The 19,885-nt window shown below is 41.5% G+C and overlaps 1 long non-coding RNA gene across 1 annotated transcript in view; it reads left to right on the top strand.

Moving 5' to 3' along the window:
* The window catches only part of LOC134160783 (uncharacterized), a 67,013-nt gene that overhangs the window by 31,968 nt on the left and 15,160 nt on the right, over positions 1-19,885 (top strand). The window contains exons 5-7 of the long non-coding RNA XR_009963682.1: positions 16,359-16,419; positions 17,123-17,341; positions 19,660-19,796. This is a non-coding gene — a long non-coding RNA (uncharacterized LOC134160783). The remainder of the gene's footprint in view (positions 1-16,358; positions 16,420-17,122; positions 17,342-19,659; positions 19,797-19,885) is intronic.

Consider the following 19,885-nt stretch of genomic DNA (forward strand, 5'->3'; position numbering starts at 1 on the left):
TTGTACAAGCAGCAAGGCTCAGAGAGCCCACCTCCCACCTCTAACCACTATTTTTCCAATGGTTCCAACTCAAGAGTTATGTTTGGAGTGGCTGTTTTATGGGCGGGAGGATTAGTGTGTACCTACAGAGTCCTCCTCCTGTTCTCGTCCCTTCAAGTCATGTAGCTGGGGACCGCCCATGCACCTTCACCTGCTGTCAGGGCAGCATTGAGTATGAGGATGTGGATTTGCACACCCTGATTCTTTCTGTGTTCCTTAAGGTCCTGCTTCCCCCTTCCCCTGGTTTCCCTCGCAGATTTGCTTATTTCTTAATAGTCCACCATAGCATCTTGTGCATTCACTGGGGGCCTAAAGAAAGACAGATTTTATCATTTGGACTGTAGATATCTAATGCCCATTAGGGGCTGACTAAATTTAGTAGAGTGGCAATTCACCAGACTACTAAATTTAGTTAGGCCATCCGGTCATATCATTTTACTTAGCTTAATATTGGATATCATAAGATAGGGCCTATCAAACAGTATGGCTCCAGCTTCCCCAGCTGCAGATTATATTATCATTATAGCTTTACAAAACATTCATGCTGACTTTTTTAAAACCTTGACATTTTTTAGGTTGTATATTTTGGCACAAGTTTGTAAAGATGGTCAAAATTCACTTGGTTTTCACTGTAAAGATCACTGTTCAAAAAAAATAAAGGATGCTGCTGTTTTAATTTTAAGCAAAACATTTGACTTTCCCTGTTGAACTTCAGCTTTAGTTAGAAGAGGATTAGTTTTCTCATCAAAACTAGGTAGACAAGGTGCAGTCCAATTTGGAGAGAAGTTTTGCATGGTATTTTTCAGTGTCTTTGTGCATTTCTAGTTGCCATCTGTCCTGGTAGCAGCTGGGATAGAGTTAATTTTCTTCTTAGTACCTGGTACAATGCTGTGTTTTGGATTTAATATGGGACACCACTGAATCTCAGTTCTGTTCCAGGCAGAAAAAAAGCTGTATGAGAATCCAAACAACCTGGACTGGGATAGTGAGAAGGAGTTCTGAGCACTGTAAATTCAAACTTGCCATGAGCAGAGTAAACGGGAAAGAGATCTTGGTAAGGATCCCATGCACAACAGCTGGAATTACAGTGATTGGATCAAATATGACTAATAGAATGGCATGTACAAACTCATCAGCCCTGCTGTAATTCTTCCTTAGTACATGGAAAGAAAAGTGCAGTAGCAATACTCTGGGACTCTGTAGACTTAATCTTTTTTGGTAGGCCTTGAAAGGGAGCCAGTGTCTCTCCAGTCTGAGTCAATCATCCCTTATCCAAGGAAACTGAACTGAGATCATCTAGATGCTGGTCTTCATTTCTAATGAGCTTTCACAGTAAAACAGGAAATAATAATCTCGAAAGGGGAAAAAAATGGTCAAAAATCAGCCAGAGAACATTTAAAGGTTTGTTCTGAACAAGCAGGGCTAAGAAAAAGGCCTGAGAAAAGTGTGTCCTGGGATCACTCACAGCTAAAGCACTGATTAATTAAGCAGAGGGTCATTCTTCAGAAAGACTCAAGGGCAGTTCTGGCCCTGGGGCTGTAATTTGGACACTTCTGGAGTTCTAGATACACTGAGCTATTCTGTGCTGGGCCTGTGAATATGTGCATTCTTCTGCCTGAACAATGGCATCTTTATTCAAATGGGAGCGACTAAGTAAGTGGCTGTCTCCTAATATGGGTGGTATTTCTTCCTGCTCTGCCTCAATCTCTGCTGCTTTCCCGTAGCCTTATCAGTGCTTCATAGCACAACTTACAAAATGAAATCTATTCATAATGCTAAATACGTCCTCCTTTTATAGACACAGGAAAGAAAGCCCAAGCGCTTACATATCCTCCAATTCTATGGCAGGGTGTTTACTTTCTTAAATGCAATTCAGCTTATCTAACACTGGTTTGGAAATTAATAAAATGGTGCCTGGCTTTTATTGTTTTGATTATGGGAAGGAAATTAATCCACAACTATTACAAGTGTTTGATCCAAACAAGCAGAGATAAAACTACAGTTTCAAGAAATGTCATTCCCTGTTCATCCTAGTGCACCTGACCTGTCTGATTTATTCCTCCCATGTTTAGCAGCTGCACTGTCCAGGTAGATGATCTCCATTCATCTTGCTTTGTGTAGGTATTTCTTCAGGGTGGCTTTCACAGAATCATCCAGGTTGGAAAAGACCTTTAAGATCATCAAGTCCAACCATTACCCCTGTGCCACAAAGCTCATAATGCAAGTTACTTGGTTAACAGTACCAGCAGTACCTAGGCTTTATTTATTATTTCTTAACTACTGTTTCTTACTCACTTGGTTTAGCTCTGCCAGAAGTTAGAAAAGAGGTTGTTTGCCTGAAGAGATAAGGGTGTGTTGAAAATACTCCATGCCAGCCAAGTAAACTAAAACACTATCTGAATTACAAAGCAGGCTGGAATAGGAAATTGAACTGACAGAGGGTCTGGACCCCACTTCTACTGAGAGGCAGAGAGAAAGGGAGTCCCAGGAACTGGCCATGTACCTACCCTGGAGGTAGGTCTGGAGAAGGGGACCATGCCCCCCCAGATCCTCAGGGAAAAATAATGTCAATGTTGATGCAGTATTACTCAGTTATATTGGGCAGTATTACTTGAGTAATATTGTTAATAGTTAGCTGGGTGAGAGCAGGCTTGCTGTGAAACTGTACTGCAGAAATCTATGACTTCGCCTACCATGGGGACTGGGCTGTGGCACCACATGCATGCCAGACACATTCCAAAGCCCACTATCAACTCATTGATGTCTGCCAGAGTTGCAAGGATTGGTGCAGTGGGGCGACACACTACTTGTTTCCACCAAAGCTACCTTCCAGCTGCATATGCCTCCATGAATAGCATTTCCTGAAATACTTCTGAACCTCCGAGATCTGTATAACCACCAAAAGACACTGTACAGGGCATTGATTTGGTATTATGTACAACTGCAGTGTAATATCACATAGACCATCTTTAGACTACTTAAGCTTTAGGCTTACTCTCCCTTTGTGAGACCCCAGCCATAAGAGCAGGCAGCTAGTATCTGTCTTCCCAGAGCCCTTTCCTCTCTTTTGCTGGTGCTTGCAGCATGGTGGAGGCATGAGTTTTAACAAACCATGTGGCTACCATCTAAACCTCTGCTGTAACACCTGGCAGTCTTTGGGATGGGGACCAGACGTGAGGAAAACTGACTATTGTTATCCATAGCTGCTGGCTGTTGGGTCCCTCTGACCTGCTCAGTAGTATGTACTGAGGGAAAGGGCACTGGGTGGATCTGCCTCCCCGTGCCTGCGTGGGGAAGGAAGCCACAAGCAGAGGCCTGAAGGAGTCTGGAGAACAGAAGTTTTACATTAGTGATGAGTGGAGTCAGTTACTTGTATTTAAACAATACTGGGCTCTGGGGAAATTCAGATGCAGACCTGAAGTACATGGCTTGGCAAAAGATTGTTGTTACTGTCACATGTCTGACCCCTTGAAAATAACATTAATTCAAGAGTTAAATGTGTTCAGCTGACAGTGATGGAGTATTTGTGTTAAGGAGGAGATTTTTCAAAGGCGCAAAATCAACTTAGTGAAGTGTTACAATTGCCTCATTGACGTCCTACAGAAGGCCTGAATGCAGCAGGTTTTGAGGGGCTTCCAGCTGCAGTGAGGCAGTTGTTGCGCTGAGAGGAGTGGCTGTGAGCCCCCACTAAAAGGGCTGCTTTTCAGAAGGGGTTTCTGAAGACTCACAATCTTTCTGCACACTTTAAATATGATTACTTAAGAAATTATTCCTGCTGGTTTAGTTTCCAAGTAGGCAGTTAGCCCTGGCAACCACAGACATAGCTCTTGTAACTGGCTTTGATGCATGAAAGCAGCATTGCCATAATTCTGGAGATATCCCTTACTTTTCTGAACTGCATTGGCAGCTCATGATACCAGCATCTCAAAATGACATTCACTTTATATTGCAGAGAGTGTATAAAAGCTTGTGTTTACATTTTGTCTCCTTTGCCCTTTTCAATTTTGCTTTAATTTTTTTATAGCTTTGTAACTTAAGCAGTACATATTTGGGAATGTTTTTTTCCATCCCTTGTCTAGCTTTATGGCTTGTTCTGGCTGAGGCATTCTTACATGATTTGATTTTACAAGAAATACAGGCTAGCACATATGTATGTAATTGTTTCACAGTGAACCAGTCTGTCTGGAGCACGGGGCGAAGGTATACATTAATACTTTCTTTCATGCTATTTACAAACTGAATTGCTAGACCTACAAGTGATGCAAAATATTAGAAATTGCAGCAGTAAGGCTCACGCTAGTTAGCAGGAAGCACAGAAGTATGGTGGAGCCAGAGAAACACTCATAAAAGTAATATTTTCATCACAAACAGAATGTATTGTAATCAGGGCAGATAAGCATGAGTAGGCAAAACTGACTCTGCTTAGAGCCAGCATGCAGCAGCAGAACAAATCACACGCTGCTGAGTGAAATCTGAAGAACTGAAGCCTGATTCTTCTACCAGGAAGTGCCCCTCCCTGCTCTGAGTAGGTGTGGAGCAGGGGGCAGGTGGTGGGGACTGCCGAAGTCTGCCAACATCTATCTGCACCAAAAGCACAGAGCAGCCTGTGACACTAGCTAGGAGAGGCTGAGCTGTGCCCAGCCACTGGAGGCCTGCCACTTGGTCCTTATGCTGGTGACAAATGGCCCTCTGATACCAGAGTGTCTAAGGAAGGGACACAAAGCCGAGTGGGACCCATCTTGGAGGAGCTGGTTAGCCTTTGCCCCACAAAGAAATGTGGGAGGACACTGGTGCTTCCAAGTAGGAGAGCAGCAGAGAAAACAGCCAGGAATTGGTGCAAAGGTAGAGCAGCAAGCCTTGTTTAACAGAGGGTGCATTGCAGGGGTATCAGCAATGTGGAGGCAGTGCTGGCTGCAAGTGCCGCATACTAGTACTTATTTAAAGAGGCTATTGTAAAAGTCTTCGAGCCAGTTAATTACCAGTTTTTGTTATGTCAGGAACTCCTTGAGTTAAAGCAGAAAGAAACTATTCATGAATATGTTCCACTTCTGTAGTTTAATGGGACAAATTTGAAAAAAAAAAAGAAAGAGAAAAACTGATAAAATGATTTAGTTATGGAAGGATTGAAAACCCTCACAAGAAAAGAAAGCTGAAATTAGATATTGTGCCCCATCTACTCTTGCATAAGCCATTGAAATTGCTGGAGACTTAGTTGGACTAATTGTCCATTGCAGTTATGCATGAGCCTTAGGGAGTGCAAAGGGTTCACACGGGCCAAAGCACCAGCCTATGAAAGAGAGAGACATTATCCAATAGCATTCTTTAAAAAGTAGATGCCCAGGTATAAGAAGCCAAGAGGCTTGGCTTGCATTTAAAAAGTGTTAAGAGCAACTGAGGAATTTCATCTAATTTATTCACCAAGAGGACTTGAAGAGGTGTGAAAAAAGGACAGAAGTGACTTTAGGCAAGAGAGAACTTTCAATGGGAAACAAGACTCTTCAGAGGACATTAATGTAGGCTCATTCCTCTCCTGCTTACATAATTTTTTTTCTCCATTTGCTGTGAGGTTACTGATGGACCATGTTTATTGCAAGCAGATTCAGGCCTAGAAGTACCATCTGATCAGAATAAAAATCATAGTGCATGCTGCATACTGAGTTGAACCACAGACTTTAGAGTAAACAGCAGTTTAGAGCCTGTCTCATACTATCAGTATTCTTCAGACATTTACTTTGCTGCCTTTCACTGTTCAGAACAGCCTGAAAATCACCAAAACATTTACTGAATTGAGGTTTAAAAGCAACTCAGAAACAGAAACAAATGATAGTTGTTAGCTCTCCTGAAGGTTAGAAGAATACTGTCACGGAGGGGGCACTTCCTGCCTGCATCTGAGTCCCTCCAAAATGACCTGTCATATATACATGTGTCCTAGTTTCTTTTTTACAAAGAGAGTTGGTAAGGAATTAAACCTACCTCTTGAGAGAAAGAACAAGTCCACCATAGCAGAATACAGAGCTTCCTAATTCGTACCATGGCACAGACTGAAATCCCAGACCTGCTCATATCTTATGAAGCATCTTGGAGAAAGCTTTTATGATTTTGTGCCTATAAACACAATAATCTCTCAGGATATAGAGACAGTGCAGAGGATATTGAACATAGTCTGTTAGATCTTTTCCCTTTGTATTACTTGCATTTTCTCATCCCTGGTAAACTTCTCTGAGCTTGGCTTTTCCGATGTCCCACAGCAAACACCTCAGGTGGTGATGCTACTGTAATGTAGGGCTAACCACACTAGAGGTTGTCAACCTTTCAGTGGTGCCCTCTTCCCAGGGCTGGTTCCCCATTTGGCATGCTGCTTCCTACTCCTCTCTGATCCCACTCCCCACCCGTGCCTACCCTTTGCTCTGGGTGGGAGAGCCCTACTGCTACGTGCTGTGCTCCTAGAACTCAAAGATGTGAGGCTTTTGCTGTGTTGTTCTTTAAAGTGCTAGTTTGGCCCTCTTAATATCTTTTCAATGGTTGGGATTAGCAGAGCTTGTAAGGACATATCAGACCTGTCAGGTTTACAAGTCCACTTGCCACCTCCGCCCTCTTACATATATTTTTAAATAGCTAATTAGGAGATAATGCCAATGGACCCAACTACTGTCACAAGATAATGATCTCGCACCACCACAGCACTGGTAAGTGGAACTGTTTATTTTCAAAGGAAAGAAGTACTGATCATGTGCCTAATCCTATAATTCTTAAGCAAGTAAAATTCTGGTAGATTTCAGTAGAGCCTGAGGTAACAACATCCTATTACTGTGTAGTATTTCTGGATACCAAATGGCCATAAGTGATGCAGTCATTTTCTCCAAATGATATTGGTGCAGTATTGGAACAGATGTTTCCCTTACCTTTATTAGCCTGTTGTATCTTCTGACTTGGAGGACAAATTTTGCATGTGCTTCATTGCACCAGCTTAGATGGTTTTCTTTTTAATTTTTTTGATGTGCTTTAGGAAGCAGTGAACTGTGGTTTGGATGAAATTATGCTTATTTTTAACATACTGACAGTTCATAATGGTGATACACAAGCCCGTGGTGCTACTGCAGCTCCCTTTGGTACACTAAAGATCATCTGTGTTTAAATCAAAGACGGCCTTTCCTCTGTCCTTCAGGAATTTTGGAAACAATGGCTGTCTTAAACTCACCTTTCAGGAATAAACCACATTATGTTTCCAGTGGGCTGAAGGAGGCAACAGGTATAAGTTCATTAGCTGCTCTGGCGTAACTGCCCCTGTGCTGCTTTTCCCCAGTAATAGATTTGAAACAATTTGGGGCAGCTTTACCTCTCATTCAGGCTCATCCTTGTGCTGTATTCCCACCAGTGGTGTCTGAGCTGTGCAAATCCTCCCCCACATCACCTGCCAGGGAGCCTCTTGCTCTGCTCTGAGGCAGCATTAATGGGATGGGTACATATGCCTTTACTGCCTCCCCCCAGGGAAGCCTTCTTTCTACTGCAGCTCTGGACCCGCTTTAGATGCAGGGTTGTCTTACAGACAGGTGAATACTACAGTGGAAATTGGAGGCAGATGCAGAGCTGCTTTCAGAGAAAAGCCTGTCAGTGAAAGCATGAAGGTATATCCTAGTCAGAATTCACTTGCACAAGTTGTTAGTGCTTCCCCGTGGAAGGTGGCCAGTGTCGGTTTTTATAGAGATCCCTGCTGCTTTCACAGTTAATGAAGATTCATCATTCCATTGAATCATGTCTAACCTGCTGTAATTGTTCTGATTTTTCTTACCTTGTTCGCCAGTTCATGTCTCAATACAAGAAGATGTTTATATTGCATACATTCAGCTTTAATTGGCCCTTAAAAGAAGGTGTTGATTAGAATCTTCTCAACATCAACAGCTCGCTCGCACAACATTCTCTAATTACTGTTTATTAATTTAGTTCAAGTGGCATAGTTGAAAGCCCTGCTCAGATGGGAGAAGTAAATTGTCACTGGTATTGAATATGTAAATTATGTGCCATGTAAGTTTCCATGAAGAATGTTTAAAGTTAAATGCACATAAAGCCTTCCAGTTTCATCTAACCCAGCCATGTGACAGGTTTGCAAAGAGTACAATGAAAATTTACCAGCCCTGGCAAAAAAAAAGACTTGCCTATCCTTTGCTTTTTTCTAGTAACACAATCATGATGATAATAATAATTTATTTACCAGTCAAAAAAACCAAGTGATCATTCATGATGGCTGGCTGGAGATTTGCAAGGCTGCCAATTGAATCTGAGCTACATATTGCTGTAGTATAGACATTCAGCATCCTGAAGTTGCTGCCCTAGTGTAGTAGCCCTTCCTTCTCTTTAATTAGCTATAAATTCAGAATTTCTTGAACAAAGTCCTCATTAAACATTGCCTTGTTACATTGCTTTAAAATGCAATTAAAAGTTTTAAGAGTGCCATGGAGTTTGTGTGCCATTGTCAGCATCCATGTCACTCACTATCAATTTCCACCCACTCACACAGATCAGAGGCCTCCCATTAAATATATATGGTACTTCATAGCTTTTGCATATAGACTAGGCATAAAATAATACACTGATGAGGATGACCTGACTGCATCTTGTACTTCAAGGAATAAGAGAGGAGTGGAGGGCAGGATATTCTAGAGGAAGGAAGACCTGGGAGTCTTGTCCTTCCACCTCTGCAGTTGTCTCTCTGCAAACCTTTGTGTGGAAGTAGCTGCATGTTGCTGGTGAATGTGCTGCTTCAGAGTCTTCCCACACAAAGCTGCATGGGAATACCACGCAGTTACTGTATTATGCATCTTAAACAGTGAGACCAGACATTAGGTTAAAAGAGAAATTAAAAATACCCAACACCTGAATGCTGCCTGGGCCTTCACCCAGTCCACACACTCTTGCTGGCTGCTATTGTGAATGGCACTAATCAGTTCCAGGAAATCTCTGCACCAAGCATTATGTCACATATGGTTACATCATTTCGTCTAACCTCTAGGGCTCTCTGTTGACATCTTAGAAGCTCTTCAACTACCAACTGGTATTAGAAGAAATGCCAAATGGTATTTTTAGCCATTTCTGTCTGCCAACAGGAATCCAAATGTTTCCATTTTGCAGCTTTCAGCTGCTGGATGTCATCTTTTCTCTTTGAGGGTCTGCTTGGGGTCTCCCTAGGTGTTTGCATGAAGGATGGTGGGGGCATGTGAGGGGTTCGTTGAGAAAGAAGAGGCTCATACCTCTGCAGAATGTATTTATTCTTAATGTCTGCCAGATTGCTAATCTAGCCTGGCAGTTTTGTAACTTCTGTTATAACTTCCCCCCTCCCCTCCCCCCCCCCCCCCCCCCCCCCCCCCCCCCCCGCTGAAGGCTGCTTCTCTTTCTGAATTCTTTCGTAGGAGATGTTGCTCCTCATTGATTTCCAAGTATCATCCTGCAAAGTATTCCCCTCTCCCCTTGCAGGGCTAACCCTACAGCCACGTAGGAGCCCCTTCTCTCTTGGACGAGGCAGTGACACACCAGCAGCTTCTCCTTGCAACCTTCACTTTTTCACCTGCTCAGCCAAAAGAAGCAGGGCTCCAAGTCTTTCCAGATCTAACTGGCAAGATTATTCTGTCTTGAAACCACTATGTTTCTTGGCTTGGGTCTTTTTATTATTATTAGTTGTCTGGTTTATACCTTCCTTTCATTCTAATGGTTTGATTTTTGTGGCTGTTTCTGTGTACGTTCACTGCTGCAGTAGGTATCAACAACATGATTAAATTCCAGCTCTGACTGTTGCAACATAAGCACTCTGCCTTCATTATCCGTGGTGCCTAAAACTATTTGATCTCTAATAAGTTCACCTGCAAGTGTGCCTCATTTGCATGATGAGGCTAACTGGTGCAGCCTGGTTGCATATTGGTGTGTGATTTTGATCAGATACATCAAACAGAAGGAACTATTAGAATTGCCAGCAACTGTGTTTTATTCTGTTAATCATGCTAGAATACTCGGAGTGTAGTATAGGAGCATACTCGAAGTGTAGTAGGCTGGAGAAAACCACTGATAAAAGGCATGGGAGAGCTTCTCATGTCAGGTCCCATACAACCCAGCTCTGTTCTGGGGATAGTTGGTCTGATTTGATGCACAAGGTGTTAAGACCACATACAGCTCCTGAGCCTATTCAGTAGCCTCCTTTGGTGAGCTGTGCTTCCCATTGCCACTGGCCCCAAGCTCGTGAGGGAGCTGTGCCACCCAGCAAGGACCTCTCCCCTGGTCTATGAGGCTCAGAGCTGGAGGTGTCCTTCTGAGGGTCTCTGCCTGACTGCCCCCCGCTCCCATCCATCCTCTCTGGTCCTGCACTTAGACCCAGTTGACGTTTAATCAGCAGTAGTGCCTCCTTGGGCTTTACTGCCCAAAATGTGTAGGGAGAGAAGACGTGTTTTCTTACACCAAGCTTTTAGGAACCTGAACCTTTCTTTGAGTCTGAAATGGAAGCAACAGACTTCAAAGCTAAATGTAAGTAGAGAACAGCAGCTCAATAATTGTTTCATAGTAATAGTGCTGAAAACCTGTCAAGTTGCCTATTTCATTTCTGGAACAAGCTCAGAATAGGCCTGAATATTTTCCTATGTTCAGTACAACTTTAAGAAATGTGACTTGCTCTGTTGCAGCATCCCTTACTTCTCTGATCTCAGAATTCCTCTTTTTACATTGTAATGTATACCAATTACCTGCATTTTCATTTGAGACAATGTTTAACTGAGCTCAGTGACCTCTAAGAACATGGAAATATCTCACATTGATCCGAATGGGTCCCAGATTGAGTTCTCATTTCAGACACAAAACTGTTTTCTCTCATTCTTGGGCTCACACAGAAACTAAAACACTAAAGCAAGCAGAACTGAACAAAAGAACTCAGAGGATCTCATCAGCAGTATTTGCTTTGCACATGAACAGTAATTTTTCCCTAGCACATACTTCCAAGAATTTCTTTAAATGTCATTCATACATCATCGGCCCTAGCAGACAATAGTTGTTCCAGAGAAGCTGTTGCTCTCTATTAGGTCAATGATCAGTGAACTAAACATTTTCTACTTAGGCCTTCATATGATAAAAGCCTAAGAGCTTTGAAGGAGCCATTACAGACTATTGCCTAGAAGAAATATCCATTTGAAAATTCAGCAATTATGTACTTCTATAATAGCGTGTAAAAGGAGCTCTGGACCCATTATGGGTTATTGAGTAAATAATGTATTTTTAAAAGTGTCTAAGTAATTTATATGATAGCCTGTATTGGCAGCAAGGAGTGAGTGTAGACTAAACATTCTGTCTTTCTTTCTTTTTTAAAAATCTCATTTAAATCCCTAAATAGCAATGAAAAAAAAAGAAATCCCTGCTGCAGTTTCAGTGTTTCTATAACAGTCAATAGCTAATGGCTCTGACTTTCCTTTACCGAGGCTGCCATGTTGTGCTGAGCCAGTTTCCTCTGCTCTGACTTACTTTTTCTGTCTTGATTGGAGAAGACAGGAGGCTTCATTATCAAATATAATACAGAAGTGTCCAGAGGCCTCCTGGAGGTCAGGCTTACAGTCATCAGACCTACCCATAATCAGGAACAGCCACTAGCCAAAAAAGCCACAAGTCCAGAGAGGGAAGACAGGAAGCTGTCAGTCCCTATTTCAAGGAAAAAATGAGGCTTGGAGAGTGGAAATATGTTGTGTGAGATCATACATGGGACAAAGAACCTCTGCCTCCCAAGACCAAGTTTAGTTTCCCTACTTTATGTTCACACCTTCGATGGAATGGCACAGTCTGAGGTCTCATTGCAGCAGATCCTCAGTGCTAACGCAAACAGCTCCTTTATCAGATGCTCACAATAGTCTTGCTTCAGACCACTGCTCTCAGCCCTTTCAAGCACAGACCCTGGCCAGAGCAGATAGGAAAATAGTGCAGCTGAAAACATTTATATTGCAGCAACAATGTGCTGTGAAACAGATGTGCTGGAAAACAAACTTGTTTGCTACTCTTAAATGTAGAGTAAGCTTTCCTTATTTCTCCCCTTTATTTATCATACTGCTTCCTGCCATGGCAGAGGTAGTTCCTGCTTTGATAATTTTCTGTCAAAAATTGAAAGAATAAGTTGAACCAGTTGTTTTTGAAGAAACACTGGTCTCTGAGCTGCATTGAATCTTGCAGATTATCTTGACATCCCCAGATACCTGGTTAGGCCAAGCATCCTATAGTGCCACAGGGACACTATGTACTTATGTATTATACCCACATTAAGATAATTCAGGGGGCCTGACTTGAGGAAACAAAAGTAGCACAATTCTCTGCTTATGGTGATACTCCACCTTAACTCTTTTTGATGGGATTTTCCCTGGCATAAATTAGAGGCAAAGTCACTTAATCTGGTGTTCTTGAACCTGTAGGTCCAGACCTGTGTTGTAACTAATTCTGTACATGAAACAAAGCAGTAAGCAGGAAGCAGTCATTTGTTAGCATGACTGTCAGGAGTTCTGATTTCCCTTTTTAGAGGCTATGTAATGCCTGCCCCTGCATGTGCCTGTTCAGAGCAGATCATGTGCTTCCCATAGCTAGCTATGCTTTTCAGTTGCACGTCAAGAACAACACCTTTAGATCTGAATTTGAATATGGCTGTATAATTTCTTATTGTTTAAGAAAAGTGGTTTTGATGCAATGAATGAAAATGTGGCATTTTGGCTCCCCTCTGAGGAGATGAGGTCTCTAGTGAGGCCATTGCCACATGAGAGTCCTTTTTCATGTGTTTGGAAAGATGCAAAAATGAGAAGAAATACAAGGGTGCCAAACAGCATATAGAAAGATGAAATAAAAAATACAGTGAGCAAGGGGTAGCAGAGACAGAAATTAATGGAGGAGAAACAAGGTGAAAGGCATAAATACATTTAAGTTGTGTTTGAGCAAAACATATAATATCTAAGAAAGCAATCAGTCTTTCTCACTATTAGACTGTATTTGCCACTTAGGAAAGGACAGCTGTCTGTTGGGATAATTGACTGAAGCAGTGACAAGGTCTCCATCACTGGAGGATTTCTATGACAGAATAATCAAAATCCTGGGGAATACTATCAGGTACTGGACAATCCCTTCCAGCTCTTTTCTATGACCTCAGCATCCTGAAGAGTATGAGTGAGAGCAGTACCTCAGCTGTGTGATTATAAAAAACCTTTCTGGCCTGATGAAATTCTGTAAGATCTCACAGAGTAAACAAGGCACATACTTGGAGATTAAGTCTAAGAGGAAGATGAACATAGGTGGGGAAAAAAAAAGTAGGACTTGGTTGATCTGCAGATAACATTTTCATCTGAACTATCGACCCAGTGCCACAACCCTTAAGTTTTCCTCCTCATACTGAAGAGCCCCATTCTGCAACAAAGACATAGTTTGGCTTAGATACAAAACCAAAGCCCTCACAACTTGAGATAAAAGATCCTGGGATCTTTCTTCCAAGAACAGTTATTAATTACTCTGCTGTGCTCTAAGTAATTCTATTCTCCCTTTCAAAGAAAATTTCCCTCTAATTTTAGCCAAAATCATTCTTTGCTTCCTTTCCTTGAATGGTGGGTGATGAGAGGACACAGGTATGAAGTGGTCTGGGATTATTCCAGACTGATGATTATTTCTATGCAAACCACCAGTTAGCACTGCAGTACAAAACAAAGTGCAAACCAGGCTTTTCAAAGTCTGTAGGGGCATCACACTGAGATGAAAGAAAGCTTCATTCTCCCATCTTGTTCAGTTTGTTAGGGCTTGCCAGGGGGATCTAGCAAAGCCCAGTGTGATAGTCAGCGATCCTCCCACTGGAGGCAGAAGGCTTGGAATTGCTCTAATACTGCTGTAGGAAGGCACAGGCCTTTAAAGTGACCAGTCCTTCCCTGTGCAAATCTCCCATGTATTCTCCTGTTTTACACTCTGGGCCACCAAGTACAATGCTGGTAACTGGAGGAAACAGCATTTTTTGCCTTTCCCCTTCCTCCCCATTCTTCCCCCAACATTACTGTAGAGACATTAGATTCATTATTTGAGGGTGTGTATGAGATTCTGGAAGTACAATTTACGTCTGCTATGCAGTGAGATGTTTGGTATGATATTGACTCATTTGTTGGCACCTGAGAGAGATTTGGGGAATTCAGCAAGCTTTCAACAATCCAGTTTGAGAGATTAAACAGAATTATAGCTCACTCAGGTTTGTCCTAATTTTATTAAATTTTCACCCCTTCTAATTGCATAAACATATGCAGCCAAGTATGGGGACTGGGAAGATGTACAAGGACACTCAGGCTCCATAGTCAGCTAATTGGCGGACTAAGTAATAGGGCACTTGGAAAGATTGATACTTCATTTCAGGGTAAAATCCTGTCCCCATTAAAACTGAAGCAATCAAGAGAGGGAAGGTTTTAGCCTTAGAGTTTGTTGGAACTGGAGAAAGAGATGAGAGAAACTATGTGGTGCAGCAAATATCCAGGACACAAGATATTTTGAGCAAGATTCACTACTTATTTGTCTTAGCTGTAGAAAAAAGATGGAATGTCTCAAAAACATAAAACAACTGACCTGATCCATATGGTGACATCAGAAGGCTTTTGATCAAGTCTAAACAATGATTAACAATTTCAGATACTGCCAGGGTAAATGAGAAGTCATTCTGTGGGAACACTGCTATTGGTAGCCAATGCCAAGCTGTAATGTTTTCAGAACTATTTAATCTTTTCTTTTGGAAAATAAATCTGGTTTTGCTATGGCTAGGAGAGCTCTTGGGCCAGAAGTCAAAGTACGTTATGGCTATTTCTGGTCAAACGATGCCAGCTGAGGTATTGGCATGGCTGCTCATATGAGTACTTTCACATGAAATAATATCACTACGCATATTTGTTAAGGGAATGCTGCTGTTGACTTCTTTCCTACAATCAAGACAGAAGAGGGCAGGAGGGAAAAGTCTACACCCAGGTATTGGCTATTGGATGTACTTCATCCCTGATATGGCACCTGCACTATGAAATTGACCCTGATGAGTGGACATTCAGGTGTCCTCACCTGCAGGAGACAGGACACAACTGTCAGGCTGAATTAGCCCCAGTTGGGTAGGGATTTTAAAATCTCCCTGGGTAACAGACATGGAAAACACACTGGCATGGGCTGAACAGTTGGTGAGTAAAAATCCATGTATTTAATTATTTCCTTAAGAAAAGTAGAAGAAAGCAAACAATTTGGTCACATATTTGGGCCTAGACTTCTCAGCAAAGTTTTGAAAAGTCCCCTAAAAAGTCAGAGGATTTAGTAAATATATAATGAAATATATAACATATATAAAAAAAAAAAAAAAAAAGAAATGCAAGAGAGATTTAATAGTGTTGGGATGTAGTTTCCTGTTAATGGCATTATTTTCTTCTTCCTCCTGTTCAGGCAGTAACATGCAAGCTCTGACCACATCACCGGTGTGAAATTGTTGATTAACCTTTTGACTCTGACAATTGGGACTTCTCTCAACACCAACTGGTAATGCAAAAGACCATTAGTAGTTAATATTGGGACATCCCAGCTCCAGATGTCAAAAGGTTAATGAAAAAGCAAGTATCTTGCTTTTACTGGGCAGCTTGGAAACCTTCCCCCCAAACATTGCATTTTTGGTGATAAATAAGCCAGGCTGCTTGAGCTGAGAAAGATGGTGTTTTGCTAATGTGTACAGCTGTTAATTGAAAAAGATTTTGTTATGCTTGTTCTTCTGGATGTAGATAAAAGAGAGATTTGTTGGCGAACTTTAGTTGGTCTTGAACACTCCTTTGTCCAAATACACTACTTAATAATAACGCTTTGTTCTTTCTCTAACAGCCGTGGAGGGATTTTGAGCGGAATACTCATTTTCTTTAAGTCCTATCTGCCAGTAATCATTTCTGGCTTAAGACCAGCTGCCACTTATGTGTTTTATGAAAATATAACACCAGTTTTACACTCAAAACTATTCTCTTTTAGGTAAAAGCTTCAGCACAAGCCAGTTCCCAATATCTGCCATAAATGCTATTTATCACAGATTTTGGTCTTTAAAACAGAAAGATAATGTTAAAACATTTTGATTACCCTTTCCTTACTGCTATCATTCACAAACCATCTTTTCTAATTATGGTATTAGGACATTTACATAACTGGGAAAAGGGTCCTTTAACTACATTTCTATTATGTTTGGCACTTGTGTGAAAGGATATTATATTCATGTGCATTAGAGATTGCTTATAAAAGATCAAGACAATAATAGCAGATCAGACGATAAAGGTTCCCTTTTCTCCTCCCAGACAGGCTGTCTCTGACAGAAGAATACAGTTCATCAAAAGTGTCTGCAGGTTGTCAAACTCGGTGAGATTTGGGGACACTCAGATGCTGTCATGGCCAACAAGAAGATTTTCTGTAGGGTTCTGCCATCATTCACCCTCAAGAAATAATCACTCACTAGATTCTGCATGCTCTCATGATAGAGCTCTATTTGAGAGAAAAGAGCCATTTTATCAAAGGACAATACATCCCTTCTCTTGGTCCATGCAGCTTCCATTATCAGACCATAATAAATCATATTTATGTTCTCAGTTAATAAGACTGATTACAATGCAGGTTACAGGCATGGGAAAAGCAAGGCAGGTGAAAAGATGTTTTAATGAAAATATGATAAGCAAACAGCTTCTTGTGAACATTTCAGGCTGTTATTTGTAATGATCACAGGCAATATTTGATACATCTTCTTTAGCAATGGTTTAAGCTGCATAAATTGGCTTGCCACTTTATACGTTGAAATAGGAAGAATCCCAGTGTCCTTCTTATGTTGTCTAGAATCATTATATACATTATAAGCATAAAATGAGTTTAATGTATGTGCTTTGAAAAGAAGGAGAAAACAGAAAATCAGGTAGACTGATTTTAATGCTGCTCAAAATGATTTTGAAATTTTCTACTCATCTTTGTTACCAACGGTGCATTTTCCATGAAATTTAGGGATGACATGTACTGCTTTCATCTCCTTCAAATTAATATACTGCTCTCTCTGTTTCTCTCAATTTCTTCAAAGTTCTTTTTAGAGCACTGTGCAAAGAGACAGAGAGAAATTCACCACTCGACGTGTAAGCATATCTGCCATTAATGCTGAGGGGAGTTAAGTGGCTGCTCCTGCAGAAGAATATACCCCAGTGTTCAAGACCAAAAGGTACCCTATTACAAAGGTTCAAGCACGTTTAGCTCCAGCACATGATGGATGCATTCAAGGGCCAACTGTCTTTGCATTTTTTAAGTGAGTAAGATCTTTTTGGTAAGGTAAAAATTCTTTCTGATATGATTTCAGCATACAACTGAATGGAAGGAAGTGGCTGATGGAGTAGTGAGTGCCTTGCTCGCACCTTGTGAAAAGTCTTCCTTTGTTACTGTTATGTTCAGCATCATACTTTCAAGATGAATTTAGAAATTTAAGCCATAATTTCCTCCTGCTGATAGATAATTTTTTCCCCAAGTCTCTGAAATTCTACAGCACTTGAAGAACACTTGTGGCAAAGACTCCTTGGTATTGTGTGTCTGTAGGACCTATTCTGGACACTGATATTTCCCCAGAGTCACTCGTAAATAAATGTTAAAGCTTTGTAATTGGCCTGGCCCTGGAGAATGACCACGAAAATCCATTAAACCCTTCTAGGGCACTTCAACAATAGAAGTGGCCACACAAGAAACAGCAAACTGTTCTTCAAAGGCAATATCCTGATATGACAACAGATGTAGATAATGTACTTCATGATAGAACTGCTTGATACAGAGAAAAACATGTAACTGCCTTCACTGTGAAAGGGGTTTAAAAATGCTGCCTGCCAACTCCACAAAAACCAGAGCTGCTATTTCAGTTAAAGGCCGGTGGATTGTATTTTTCACGTCAGTTTTCACTAACCTCAAACATCACTGTTATGACAGACTGTCATCCAACCAAACCAGCACTCTGGTGCCATTCAAGTGGGCAGGAAGAAAGCAGACACGAAGGAAACTCAAAAGTCCAATTAGTAAGGGGGGAGTGTAAGTGAGTGAACTGCTTTTGTGTAATGATACTGATTACTGAAAATGAAGCACTTAAAAGAAAATAAACAAAAAGCAGCACTTTCTGAGCCACGGGTGTTTTCTTGGCTGGCAATTTCTCTTTGTTCTGTTTCATGACACCAGCCTCAATGGTTGAAGGGGTGTTCTGGGCCAGATGTCAATCACTATGTCTGACATAAACAAAAATAGCTAAAAAGGCATGCCAGCATCTTCCTTTTGTTTTCCCATTAGCTCCATTTTTCCTTTCATAGACTGACAAAAAATTACTGCCTCCAAGTGAATTCAGTAATGTCACCATACATCTAATATCTAGGAGACCTTTTGTTTTAGCTTTGCTGGGCTTAACCACAAAAGACACTTGACATTGACAAAGAATCTGTCAAACATACAGTGATCAGAGCAATGAAACCTCTCATGACAGAAGGGTACTATTCTGCCTCCCCTCTGCCTCCAGCAGCAGCCTGTCTGAGCAAAGTATGCTGGAGCACATGTAGCAGCTGAACCATTACAGAGCAGGCCAGAAGCTGAGATGTGTCTTGTTTAAATTGTCATAGCATATTAGTATAATTAAAACCACCAAAAGAGTAGAAAAGATAGATAGAAATGTTACATTACTTGTTCCTAGGGATTAACCTTAAGCCAAAACTGACACATTGTGGATTTCTTAGAGCTCTGATATGGAAGAAAACAAGGCTAAGAGTATGTCTCTTGAAGTGTGAGACATGAAGTCATAGTTCTTTTATTTACACAATAAGCAGAAGCAGTGCTTCAGATACAGACACTGTTTTCACTGTGATTACAGCTCCTGTTGTGGCTGCACTCTGCAAAGCAGTTGTATCAGCTCTCAGTTACCTCCTTTTCACTCTCCTTTGCCTTCATGCCTGCAAGGTCTTGTGCAACCCTTGGACCTGCTGATGAGCTGGTGCCCGTGCTCTCCCCTCCCTCTCCATCTGTGAGCTTGGCTGGTGCTCCAGGTGCCCAGCCCCGAAGCAGTGCATGATGTCCTGGCTGTTCACTGCAGAGGCCACAGCTCAGGCTCTGGGGCTCAGCAACGCCCAGGAGCTATGGTTAGGAAGTCCTCCTGTACAGCCTTCGGCCTCTGAGCATGCATGTGTGTGGAGTAGAGAAACAAGCACCTAACGGAGGCAGGCACAGGTAGACCAGCCCTGAGACTGCTCCTGAATTGAACAGAGGAGCCGAACAGGGAGCTGGATGACAGACTAAGGTTGTCTTCACTTAGGCTGTTTCTGCTTCTTGTTGCAAAGGAAGTTGTTTGAACAATGGCTTCAGTTTAAAATCTGACCTTTAAAATGCCAAGCTCCATACTTGCTTCTGTGTTGAATGTACAGATAATAACATACGGCTTTCTAAAACTGACCCTGAACATTATCTCTTCATCTGATTAGATATTTTCCCTCCCATGCATCATTACCTCTCAACTATTCAGGACTAGTTATGATCACAAATTTTAATTTGCTCCAAGTTATAATTGGTGGTGAGAAACCCATGGAAACCTCCTGTGAATCTGTTCAGTTGTAGAGGTTGGAACCTGATTTATCCAGAAGCTGGGGAGGACCTTAACTGTCTCCAACAGTTTTGAAAGACAGCAAAAGCAGCACAGCTTTCCTTTAACAAAAGTGGTACATTCAAGGAGAAGGTACATGAATCAGGTAGGTCTTGTGTTCATTTCTTCTAGTATAAGTGAACTTCACAAGCTTGCCTCATATCCTGATTTGCTTTAAGTAGAGAGATGTTAAAT

The sequence above is a fragment of the Pezoporus occidentalis genome, unplaced genomic scaffold (assembly GCF_034315485.1).
Source record: "Pezoporus occidentalis ecotype Australia unplaced genomic scaffold, CSIRO_AGI_Poc_V1 ctg164, whole genome shotgun sequence".
NCBI lineage: Eukaryota > Metazoa > Chordata > Aves > Psittaciformes > Psittacidae > Pezoporus > Pezoporus occidentalis.